The sequence below is a fragment of the Dipodomys merriami genome, unplaced genomic scaffold, assembly GCF_024711535.1.
Source record: "Dipodomys merriami isolate MVZ:Mamm:240054 unplaced genomic scaffold, mDipMer1.0.p SCAF_93, whole genome shotgun sequence".
Taxonomy (NCBI): Eukaryota; Metazoa; Chordata; class Mammalia; order Rodentia; family Heteromyidae; genus Dipodomys; species Dipodomys merriami.
In genome coordinates this window covers 4,546,960-4,560,557 of record NW_027206546.1, presented here as the reverse complement: position 1 = coordinate 4,560,557, position 13,598 = coordinate 4,546,960, and positions in this window count along the sequence as shown.

Genomic DNA, 13,598 nt, shown 5'->3' with positions numbered 1-13,598 from the left:
CAAAGAGTTGGTTCTTTGAAAAATTAACATAATTGACAGACTCTTAGCAAATCCTTATCAGAAAAAGAAGAGAACACACCCAAATAAATAAGCTCAGAGATGAGAATGGAAAAATCACCGGAGAAACAACCAAGATTCAGAACATTCTCAATATTTTATGCTAATAAGTTTGAGAACTTAGCAGAAAGGGAACTTTTCCCAGTAAATATCGAAATGCCAAAACTAAAACAAGATGAGTTAAACCATCATAACAGGCACATATCAAGAATTGAAATAAAAACAGCCATAAGAGACCTCTCATCTAGGAAAAGCCCAGGAGCAGATGGTTTTACAGCGGAATTCTACAATGCCTTCAAAGCAGAGCTCACACCAATACTCCTCCAACTCTTCAATGAAATTAAAAGAGAAAGTTAACTACCAAATGCATTTTATGAAGCCCTCATAACCCTCATCCTAAAAGCAGGCCGTGATTGATCAAATAAAGAGAACTGTAGACCCATTTCTTTGATGAACATTGATGCAAAACTTCTCAACAAAATTTTGGCCAATTGACTTCAACAATTCATCCAAAAAATCATACACCATGATCAAACAGGATTCATTTCAGGGATGTAAAACTGGTTCAATATACACAAATCAATTCATATAATTCATCACATCAACAGGAGCAAGGATAGGAACCACATGGTTAACTCAATAAATGCATAAAAAGCATTTGACAAGATCCAACACTCCTTTATGATGAAGGTTCAGGAAAAATTAGGAATCCATGGAACATTCCTAATACAATAAAGGCTGTATATGACAAACCTACAGCCAGCATTTTGCTTAATGGTGAAAAAGTAAAGCCATTTCCTCTTAACTCAGGAACAAGACCAGGATGTCCACTCTCTCCACTTCTCTTCAATCTAATATTGGAATGCCTATCTGCAGCAATAAGACAAGATGCAAACATAAAGGGGATCCAAGTAGGGAAAGAAGAGTAAAACTCTCCCCCTTTGCAGATGACATGATCTTGTATTTAAAGAATCCCACAGACTCCACTCCTAATTACTCAAGCTGATTCAAAACTTTGCCAAAGTAGTAGGATATATAATTAATTCGCAAAAATCAATGGCTTCTCTATATGCCAAAGATGAGAAACGTGTAGCTGAAATTAGGAAGCCACTCCATTCAGAATAGCCCCACAAAAAATAAAATACCTAGGAATTAACTTAACCAAAGTAGTGAAGGACCTCTATGATGAAAAGTTTAAAAACTTGAGAAAGGAAATCAAAACAGAACTTAGAAATTGACAAAAACTCCCATGCTCCTGGATTGGAAGGATCATCGTCATGAAAATGGCAATACTTCCCAAGACTATCTACAAATTCAATTTGATACCTATCAATATTCCAACCTAATTTTTCAAGGAAATAGAAGAGGCAATCCAAAAATCCATATGGAACAATAAAAGAACCTGAATAGCAAAAACGATCCTCAACAGAAAGAACAGTGCTGGAGGAATAGCAATACCGAATTTCAAACTCTATTATAAAGCCATAGTAAACAAAACAGCTTGGTACTGGTACAGGTACAGAATGCATGACCAATGGAATAGAATTGAAAACCCAGAAAGGAACCTACAGACCTATAGCCATCTAATCTTTGATAAGGGAGCTAAAAAAATAGAATGGAAGAAAGACAGCCTCTTCAATAAATGGTGCTGGCAAAATTGGTTAACTTCTTTTAGAAAACTAAAGTTAGATCCATATATATATATGCACCAGAATCCCTGCACAAGAATCCCTGCACCAGAATAAACTCCAAATGGCTCAAAGACCTCGGAGTCAAAGAAGCTACTCTGAAAACATTACAGGATGGAATAGGAGAAACCTTAGGTCTCATTGGCACAGGCCGAAATTTTCTTAATAGAGACGCAGAAACACAACAAATCAAGGAAAGGTTGGACAAATGGGATTGTATGAAATTCCCGAACTTCTGCATGGCAAGGGACATAGCTAGCAAGATCAATAGAAAGCCCACGGATTGAGAGAAGATCTTCACTAGCCATAAAATGGACAAGGGACTCTCATATCTAAAATATACCTGGAACTCAAAAAATAAAATCCCACAACAAGTTCTCAAAGAAACAACTGCCCAATAAATAAGTGGGCTAAAGACTTAAAGAGAAACTTCTCTGAAGAGGAAAGAAGGATGGCCGATAGACACATGAAGAAATGCTCAACCTCTCTAGCCACAGAAAAAATGCAAATCAAAACAACATTGAGATACCATCTCACCCCAGTTAGAATGACCCATTTCAACAATGAGATGTACAAGACGTTATGTCGAAAACGAACTTTACAACTTTGGTCGTGGTGTGGAAGAGAGCGGGTGGAGGGGCGGGCGAGGATGAGATGGGAAAATGAAACAAAGGAGGAGGGTAAAATGCTTGATAAGAAATGTCCTAATTATCTTGCCCATATGGTTGTACCACTTGTACTGTATTTTTCATAATAAAAAAAATTGGGGTGAACGATCCTTGGGTCAGGACATAACCAGTTGAAAGAGTGGATGAGGTATGGCCAGGTGGGGGAAAAGTCTGGTCACACTGAATCTGAATGTGACTTCAGGGCCTGGGACTCACCTCTGGTCAGATGGAAAATGTGACCAGAGGCTGACCAGGTTATGACTTAGCAGGAGGGGGAGGTGCCTGCCTCTAGGTGTGCCAGATACTTAGGTAACATATAAAGGGTGGAAACCTAGTGGGAAGGTCTCTACATAGGGTCTGCGTGGCCTGGAGCAGACCTAATACCAAATGCAGGTAGTACCTCTGCCATGTGACTCCTGACTCCAAAAAATTCGTTCTCAATCATTTTATTTTCTTTCTTTCTCTTTTTTCTTTCTTTCTTTCTTTCTTTCTTTCTTTCTTTCTTTCTTTCTTTCTTTCTTTCTTTCTTTCTTTCTTTCTTTCTTTCTTTCTTTCTCCCTTCCTTCCTTCTTTCCTAGTCTCTCTCTCTCTCTGTATCTCTCTCTCTCTCTCTCTCTCTCTCTCCTCTCTTTCACTCACACTGCCTCTTCTCCCCTCCCTCAGTATTCTCGACTCTCAATAATGAACACTTGCTGAGTTGAACTCACAGGCTGGGAAGAGCAGGTCAATTGGCGACTGTGATATTTAATTTAACGTTTCTTTACAGCTCTACCATAAGTCACTGGATCAAATAATGAACACTCAGCAGCATGACATCTGAAGCCATTTGGAGGAGGAAAGCAAGCACGCTCCCTGCATTCTATGAGGTCTATCCTGGGAAAGTGGGGCAGACTCCTTCCTCCTCTTGGCTGAATTTCAGCGCAGTTTCTGCGTCAGGAGAGGTGACTGTCTCCAAGTGTGCCAGTTATCTAAGTGACACAGGTACTAGGCAGAAACTTAGCCTCTTGTGGTGCTGAGATTAATGTCATGATTCAACATTATCCACTAATTTGTTGTGTTTGGTACTTCCTAAATTTTTGGTTAAGTTATGTTCAAATTGTGATCTATTTATTTCTGATTGCTAACCATGATTATAGATGTGGGCCAGCACATCAGACCATTCAAAGTTCTTTATCACGCATGTAAGACATGAAGTTTATTTTCCAAAGTGACATACAAGATGACAGACAGCAAAAGTAAGTTTTTAATTCTGGTTGAGATGTGTTTTTAATGTGAAACAAAATTACTTAGCAAAATATCTGACTACTGTGATTATACTTTCAAACTTACCCTGCATTTTAATATCAAATCACCTATATTACCAATGATTAACTCAAATTTCCTGTAATCACTTATTTCTGTCATATCTTCTAGAGGTAGGCAGAACTGGAGCTCAGGCCATAAAATAAAGTGGTAAAATTTGAGAGGATCACAGTTCTGAATCAGTCTAGGAAGGAAAAGTATCATGCATATCAACCTACTAGGTAGGGAAATTGGGATGCAATTATGAACCCTGCTTTTTGGGATGGGTGCAAAAATTGCTACTCTATGAGTAAAGTAACATAAACAAGAACTGATTGGTGGAGTGAGTCCATTGGTGGAGTACTTATCTGGCAAACACAACATCAAAACTCAAATCAACTTCCTAAAGATACAATAAGAAAAGAAAGAAAGAAAAACTCTTACTGAGCATGTGTTCACTGTAAAGATTTGTACTAAATTATTTTAGTTATAAATGCCATCATTTATTTCTAGGGACAAACACATTTTGTGTCCGCATGTGCAGTTGTGTTCCAGGGTTGTTAAGGTTTATGGAAGTCCATCATTTTGATGAACTTGACATGATGAAATTACCTAACCATACATATCCATACAGTTAAATGGACAGATAGTATTGATATAAATACACACACACACACCTCTATGTATTAAGTGACATGTAAATAAAAATAAAAAATTTACAAGAATAAATTTAGTGAACAGATATCTTTCCCAAAGAATTATTTTACCTGAACCAATTCATGTCTTAAAGTCTCCAATGCTATATCACACTTACATAGTTGCTGATCCCCTTTAGCTTTTTTATAATATTGTTTTTTCTTTGTTTTTCAGATGAATAAGCCTGCTAATAAATATACTTGTACAACATCCCTTTCTTAAGAAAATGAAAAGCACATTGTGTTATCTGGGTGTTTATGTATCATCAAAATAATTTTTTTATTATTTCAACTACATATTGTCTTAGACTTAGATCTCACTCATTCTCTTCCAATAGTACCGATGGAAAGAAGAAAATGAAGGATCATGCTGTTACTTCAGAAGCTTTTGTTATTAATCACTGCAATAAATATTATGAAAATGAAGCTCTGAAATTTGAGAGAGGACTTGAATGTGACCTTTCTACATACTCATGCTACTCCCTCAACTAAATCATAGAACTGAAAATAAGTAACATTTTAACTGTGTGCCAGGGTCTCCAGCCTCTAACCTTAGCTACTCAGGAGCTGAGATCTGAGGATGATAGTTCAAAACTAGCCTTTGCAGGAAATCTGTGATACTCTTACCTTCAATTAACCACCAGAAAACCAGAAGTGGCATTGTGGATCAAGTGGTAAAGTGGTAGCCTTGATCTGAAGAGCCCAGGGAAAATGCCCAGACCCAGAATTCAAGCCCCATGACAAAGCAAAATAAAAAATGGAAAAGGGGGGGGGAGTAACATTTTAAAGCTAATGTGCAGATATACACAATAATTGTATAGAAATAAAACTATAACAGTCCATGGACTAGCAAAGAGAAAGAGATTAAAGTGAAATTGCTTTCAATAATACATTTAGACAATCTATACTACGGGCAGGCTACTGGAATTCACACCACTAATTGAAGAGGTAGAATTTGAGAGGATCACAGTTAAGAACCAGTGTGCAAGGAAAGTAGTAAGAGTCTCATATCATCCTAAAGCCTGGCATGTTGGAATGCATTTGTAATCCCAGCTACTTGGCAGACAGAAATGAGGAACTTAGCCTTTCTTTGGCCTTTAGCAAAATTGATAAACTATGAGCAAAGACACTAAATAGAAACAGTATGTTCTAATGGTAGAATACTTGTTCAGCAAACAAAATATCTAAATTCATACTCATTTCCTAAAAGAGGAAAGGAAAAAAAGAAAAAAAGAAAGAAAGAAAGAAAGAAAGAAAGAAAGAAGAAAAAAAGAAAGAGAGAAAGAAAGAAAAACAAAAATAGAGAAGAAAGGGAGGAAGAAAGAAAGGGAAAAGGAGAGGTACAAAGCTTTGATGATATACAGGACTGGCTTACACTGTTGGACCAATAAGAGTGTATGTCTAGTGCTGTTGCAGGTATGTTAAGGTGTGTGAGAGTTTATCATCCTGATAACTTTCAATGACGAAATTGACTAAGTACAAAATTACCTGGGGAGATCCTTGCTGAGGTCTATATTAAGTCACAGGTTAAAAAAGAACAATACTTACAATGAAATATATTGAACAACCAGACATCGTAACCAAAATTATTTTACCTAATTCAGTGTATTTTTTTTACATTCTAGATCAGTGTATTTTTTACATTCTATATCACATGTACAAGTTCCTCATTCCCTTCTGTCTCATTATGTTGTCTTTCGTTGATATTGTTTTGTTTTCAGAACCATGGTATAACAGGGCATTTCTTGTATTTTTGTCTTCTAGTCTTTAGAAAGTATTCAGTTAAATATGCTTCATTTCTTTTTGTTAGAAATTTAAAGCACATTGGGTGGGGTTTTCATAATTTTTTTATGATCTCAAATATGTTTTTATTTCTGGCATTTTACCTGTATAATCTCACTTCAATCTTTTCCAAAGGGCACTTCAGTGGAAGGAGGAAAATCAAAGTTGATTCTGGTAGAAAATTTCTGTTATTAAAATCTCTGGTACATAGTAAGGTAAGCAACTCCCAAATTATTCATTAAAGAGATGAGTTGAAAATCATCTTTAAACACACTAATACTCTTTCCTCAACAAAACCTGAAGATTTAAAATAATATTTTTTATGTGAATGGGCACAAATGTGCATGAATTTTCTAGAAATAAAATGATCACTCATGAAACCTTACTGGTACATCAAAAATGCTTTCCAATTAGAGGAATAATCTTCACACTTTTTCACACAATGTGTATCTGCCTGGTAACAGAACCCCAAGCTAGAGTAAGGCAGCTAATAGCTATCTAATTTCTGTTGTCTTTTTGCAATACCGCTTTCTTATCATATTGATTAGTATAAATTCTATGACCAGTATAAAATCACATTTGTAATAAAAGTTATTAGGTGGGACATTCATGGATGAGGTGGTGTGGCATTTCTGATGGAGCTCTGTCTGGTTCAAAGGAGGAGTTCGTATTGGCAGAGCAACTGTGGTGGAGCAGGGCAAGGCTTTGAGGATGAAAGCTTCTGTTTAGGGATTTGAGACAGCAGGGAGGGGACAGGAAGGACTATAGGTGTTAGGGGCGGGGTCTCTTGTGGAGTAGGTGGGACTTTAGGATGGAGGCTGGCATGTGGATGGGTTTTCTGTGGAAGAAGGCGGGGTCACTGGGGAAGAGGCTCATTGGGGCAGAGCTGTGAGAAGGAAGAACAAGGCTACAAGGGAGGAGGTTACTTGGAGGAGGGTTTCTGGTGGAGCACTGTGAGCCCTTGTTGGATATGTAGGGTGGGGTTTCCCATAAGGCAGGGAAGGGCAAGGAGGCAAGAGGCTGACAGAAGGTGGGGTTTCTGGTGCCAGAATGTGGAGCTATGAGGGAGAGGCTTTTCAGGATCTGGCTTTGAGAGGGCAGGGCAGTGCTAGGAAAAGTGGGCTAGTAAGGGGAGGGATTTTCTGGTGGAGAATGGCAGGCCTTTGGAAAGTGTTAGGGTGGAGGTTGGGTTTCTGGCAGAACAGGATGAAGTCATGTATGGAGGAGTTTTTCAGGACTAGGGCTTTGTGAGAGCAGGGATAGGATCCAGTGGAATAGACTAGTTAGGATGGGGTTTCTGGTGTAGCCAGTCACCACTTCAAAAGAGGAGAAAGGTTGGGTGGGGATTTCAGTGTTGCAAGGCAGGAAAAGTACTTTGGACAGGGTTTCCAGTAGGGCAAGGCAACCTTCAAAAAGGGACTTCAGTGGGACAGGGATTAACAGTTGAGCTTGGTGAGGCTTCCAGATGGAGGCCAACTGTTGCATTGGTTTCCAGTGGAGCAATGTGGGTGATGAGAGATGAGATAGTGTGGTGGGCATTTTCTAGTGGGGGTTTACTAGAGCAGGTCAGGGCTTGGAGCCATGGAGCTAATTGGAGGAGGGTCATTGAGAAGGAGTGAAGGTCTACAAAGGTATAGGATAATTATGGGCAGGATATCTGGTGGAGTAGGGTGTGAATAGGGGACGGGATTATCTGGGGAGCAATACAGGGCATTGAGAGAGTAGATATTGGATGTGGAGAGGCTTGTGGTGAAGCAGGGCTGGCTTTCCAGCTAAGAGATGGGCTGTGTGAGAAGCTTCTGGCCAAGCAAGGCGGGGCTTCAAGAGCAGTTATAGGGAGGTGGAGGGTTTTGGGTGTAGCATGATGGGCTTTGTGGGAAGAGGTAGGTTCAAGGCTGGGTTTGAGAGGTTAGGCCACATAGAAGTAGACTAGTTATGGGCGGAGTTTCTGATGAAACCAGGTGGGGCTTGAGGGAGAACTCTGGTTGGGGGTGGGGTAGGGAAGGGAGGAGCTTAGAGGAACGAGGATATGGGAACAATGGGACTATGAGGGACTAGAGTAGTTAGGGGTGGGGTATCTGGTGGATGAAGTGAGGATTTGGGGGATGAGCCTGATGAAGGCTGGGTGCTTAGTGCAAGTGAGGACATAGGAGGAGATATGGATGTGGCCTGGTTTCTGGTGTTGCAGAGCAGGGATTCCAGGAAGCGGTATAGAAGAAGGCTTTCCCTATAGCAGAGGAGGGCTTTCAGGAAGGAATCTGGTTGCAATCAGGCCTTTGAAAGTTTATAGCATTACTACTAGGGGGTAGGTTAGTTAAGGATGGGATTTTAAGGAAGAGGCTCACTAGCAGTGGGTTTCCAGTGGATTCAGTCAATTTTTTTTGGAAGGGGTGGTAGGAAAGGGGCAAGAGAGTGAAGGGTGAGGTTACAAAACATAAACAGATTATCTTAATAGGAACACAATTTTCTGTCAGTGTAGAATTATATTCCTTTTATGTATGAGAGAGATATTGGAGAAAGTAACCAGGTAATAATTCCTTCCTAGTGAATTTTTTCTTTATTCCAGTTGAGTGAAAATAAAATCACATCAGGCTCAGAGGCACACAGTAGAATAATACACATGAAGCACTGGACTTGGTTTCCAAGCACAACCTTTAAGGATCAAAAATAAAAAATTTAAAATGACTCACTTGGTCATAATGGAAACTCTATTGTTTTAAAACTGTGAGTGAATAGAATTTTTACTCTGATCATTTTAGAAATCGTAAAACTAAGTAAGTAGTAATGTTTAAACTTTATATAATATTGGAAAGTATACTAAAAATAATAAGGAAAGTATAAATTTGTATGCAGAATGTTTGTTCTCCATCATCAAATTTAATCTAAAAGAATTTAAAACTAGAAAATTGCCATATAGTGAGATTACAGCATGATTTCTTTCCAGTCATCAAAATGGTGACTTAAGCAAAGTGTCTTTATCATTGGATACATCGATGTTAAAACAGATCTAAGAATGTGAAGCACTACTATACAGACCCTGAAGAAACTCAGAAGGATCTATGAAATGATATTGGAATAAAATTAATGACTAATTACAGTAGGAATTGATCTTCTCTAGGCCGATATTTTCCAGAAGAAAAGTCTACATTGAAAAAATAAACAAAACAATGAAAAGGAAGCAGGCAGGCAGACCTTGAGGTAAACATTATCCAATGAACAACATCTATTGAGGCATGATCATATGCTTCTTTTACCTAAGTTACAGTTACTGACGTATGTTCTTCCCTAATGCAAAATAACAAAGATATGAAAATGCAGTAATCATTTTCAAGGCATTAGATTTACAGGAAGAATTCAATGAATGTATTGCTATAAAGTAAAGATAGATGTCTGAGATAAAGATTGAAGACAATATCCCAAGTTTCTGGCCCTTCGAGTTGAGAGGGGTAGAAGTTAAAGCACAAGGAGAATGGACAGAAGTACAGTACTGCATTCCAGTAGTTCCCAAGATACAATGATGAATGTAACAGCGGAGAAAATCAACATGACCATCACTGGACTTAGCACTGGAGAGAAGAGAGAAGAACAGTGAAAATCCAAGGAGAATTACAAAGGACGCTCTTGCATATTTGGCAGTAGAGTGCATGGCATTGAGGCCTGAAATATGTAGAGACATTATAGGAAACGACTTGTGCTCAAATGGTGCCATGTTCATTTCAATTAGCATCATTCTGTTTGGTCAAATGTACATAATTCTGGAGCCAGCCATCCCACTCCTGGGCATTTGTCGAAATGATCTCAAGTTAAAACACACTAAAACTACCAGCACTACTATGTTTTTTGCAGCATTACTACCATAGCTAAGATATGGAACCAATCCAGATGCCCCTCAATAGATGAATGTATCAAGAAAATGTGGGGCTGGGAAGGTTTACAGGACATTGAATAATCATAAAGGTCTTGCTTCAGAAGTGCAGAGTTAAAACTTGATAAATTCTGTTTTGAAACACCTAACACACTATAAAATGAAGACTATTCAAATTATATATAAGTTACTTGACTGCAAAAAAATCAAATAATATAATGTGGATGCAAAAGGGTAACATTAATAAGATAATCTGTAAACAACACACATTTTAGATGAATAGTCCTGATTATAAAAATTTGTTTTCCTTACAGATTTTGGATGCACAAAAACAACACAAAACAAAACAAAACAAAGCAAATGGCACTTGGCAATAGAGGTGGATGCCAGTATCTCATCTCACACAGCTGAGATTGGAAAATCATGATTCACAGATGTCTGGGGTAGCAATCGATGAAACATTTATGTTCAATTGTTCAATCAAACACAGAGTGAAACCTTGGTTCAAATATTACAGACTCAGTCATTCATGAATGAAAAAACAAGCAAGATTTTGAGGCTCCCAGTCAAGTTTCATTACTGCGCACACAAACACATACACACACACACACACACACACACACACACACACACACACACACACACACACACACATGGAAGAGAGAGGAAGAAGGAGAGAAAAAAAGGAATATTAAGTGCTTAAAAAGTGAACCTATCTGCAGGACTACCCTAAGCATATTTTAATTAATAAAAATGAGGGAAACCATAGAGCCTATGTTTCTTAGAGTCTGGCTTCCTTCACATAATGTGATTTTTTCCAAGTCTTTCAATTTTCTTAAGAAAGCGGCTGTGTGATTCTTTCTGATAGAAGCATGAAATTCCATTGTGGATATATATCACATTTTCTTTTTTTTTGAGGGGGGGGGTTCTGGTCGTGGGGTGTGAACTCTGGGCCTGGAAGCTGTCCCTCAGCTCTTCAGCTCAAGGGCTAGCGCTCTATCACTTCAGCCACGGCACCACTTCCGGCTTTTTTCTTTTTGCTTATATGATGCTGAGGAATTGAACCCAGGGTGTCTTGCATGCAAGGCAAGCACTCTACCACTGAGACTCCTTCCCAGCCCCACATTTTCTTGATACATTCATCTATATAGGGGCATCTGGATTGGTTCCATATCTTAGCTATGGTAGTAATGTGCAAAAAACATAGTAGTGCTGGTAGTGTTAGTGTGTTTTAGCTTGAGATCATTTCGACAAATGCCCAGGAGTGGGATTGCTGGCTCCAGATTTATGTACATTTTACCATACAGAATGATGCTAATTGAAATGAACTCCAACACATGGAAACAGATGTCAACCTTGATGTCGGTAAAGTAGTGTATCTAGATCTTATTTTATTTCATTTGTCTTTTGCCATTGGCTTATCCCTGGCAATGTCTGTCTTGATTCTGGTACCTTCCATATTGTTTATACATTATCTGAATTGGAGAAGGAAAGGGAAATAACATAATAATAAAAGAAGTACAAAGAGTGACCCATTGCAACAATGATATTAACAAGATACTACATTGGCAATGAACTTAACAACTTTGGGGTCAGGGGAAGTGTGGGGGGTCAAAGGGTTAGGAGGACAACAATAGAGTGGGTAACTATTCAACAAGTATGTACCTTACTCATGTAACTGTAACCACTCTGTACATTACCTTTAAATAAAATAAAATTTTAAAAAGTGAGTCTACCCTAGAAAAAAATATCCTTTTCAAAATAATACATCTGTAATAGTACTTATGAGGGATTCTAGAGTCAAGCTGTTAGACCTAGAAAGGGATAGATTGAGAAGCCATCTCAAACAGCAATCAAAAGGCTGATAGCTGTGCTCTGGAAAGGTCAAACAGTCAAGGGAAGACAGGGGCATGATTTATTACCTCAAGAGTATTTAAGTTGAGGTGTTGGACACTAAAAGCTTAAGACTTTGGAGACAAGATGGATGTCCGTGCTATGGTTGTAATGACTATTGCTCCCTTCTGCTCCCTAACAATAAGGGATTCAATGATCAATATGTATACAAACAAAAACACACGTTAATAGTTGTGACCATAAGCTAGATTGATGCCTTATTTTGTGGACATACCTGTAGCCTCTCCCCCTCCACCACTCTAGTAGAATGAATATAAAGCATGTTAAGCATGATTTTGGGATCCAGAAGCTAGCAATGAGGCTTTGGGTCCTCTGGTGTCTTCTTTCTTATCACTTCCTGTGATTTCTCAGTTCTTTGACCAGGGGTATCCCATCATCTTTGCTGTTCCATGGTTGAGGTTAGTGACAGTACAGATATTCTGAACACTTTAAAACAAACTATGGAAAGCACTTCCTCAGAAAAGTTTCACAACCATATAGGAGCACTTGGAAAGATACCATACATCAGCAGTCACCTGTGATCCTCTAGCAATAAAGTATAATTCACGAGTACTTTTACTTCTAATAATATAAGAGATGGACAATTGTCCCTTTTGTACATTTGTTATTTGGTATTGCACAAATTTTCAGGAATGCATATACATTGTGAAATAATGTTATTTATTTCATAGGTCACAAACCTCATCACTGGAGTGATGACCCTGTCTTATCTCAGTTGCCTGATTCAGACTTAAATGAGTGTGAATTGCCTAATTATGAACAATTCTTCATGAAACTCAACAGCACAGAATGAAGTGTGCGTGTCAGGCCATTCCATACTTCTAAGGATTTCACATATATTAGAGTACTATACACCTACACTACTCAGCACTCATGGCACATTGGTGTGTTATAATTATCTTCAGATTAGAAATACGCTAGATCTTAAAGTAAAATGATGGGCTGTAAATTTTCAACGCAAGAGTGATGGTTACCCCCTGCAATTATTCTCAGTGGAGAATCTTTCCTATACATTTTACTGACTTAGCTTCTACTCTGTGTTTTACTATTATCAGGGACAGTCACACTGTATCTAGCTACAATACTGCAGCAACCATAGCTGCCCTTGAATTTTACCTCCAATCTTGATACCAAGGTCAACTCCGCAAATCTAATCACATAGTTAGTGGATACCTGAACTTTTCAAGCCTGGTTAAAAATTCAGCTATCATTGCTCATTGCCATTGTTAAAGATCTCACTCCTTTAGATTTATTGTGTATATTCTTGTATTTCCAACACTGCCTTAGATATTGGTTTTTGAAGTAGAACTTTTATGCTGCATTTGATTTATGGAGGTGTTAGTGATGCCAGTTGAACTGCATCTATTATAATGTAAGTAATTTTGACATATGAATTTAATTTTGGCAACTGAAGAAGTGAATACACATCACTCACAAAAGTTTCTTTATATATACTGGTATTGCTATATTGTGAACTTCCTAAAAGCCTGTCATGGGAGCACATGTCCCTAATCCCATCACTTCTGTCACTGAGACAAGGCTTGAAAGGTCCAGAACACTTGGCACTTCATAGTGAGAACCTTTCTCCAGGAAGGGCGAGAGAATAGGAAAAAGAGCAAATGAATCTTCCAACTGTGTTGTTACATGT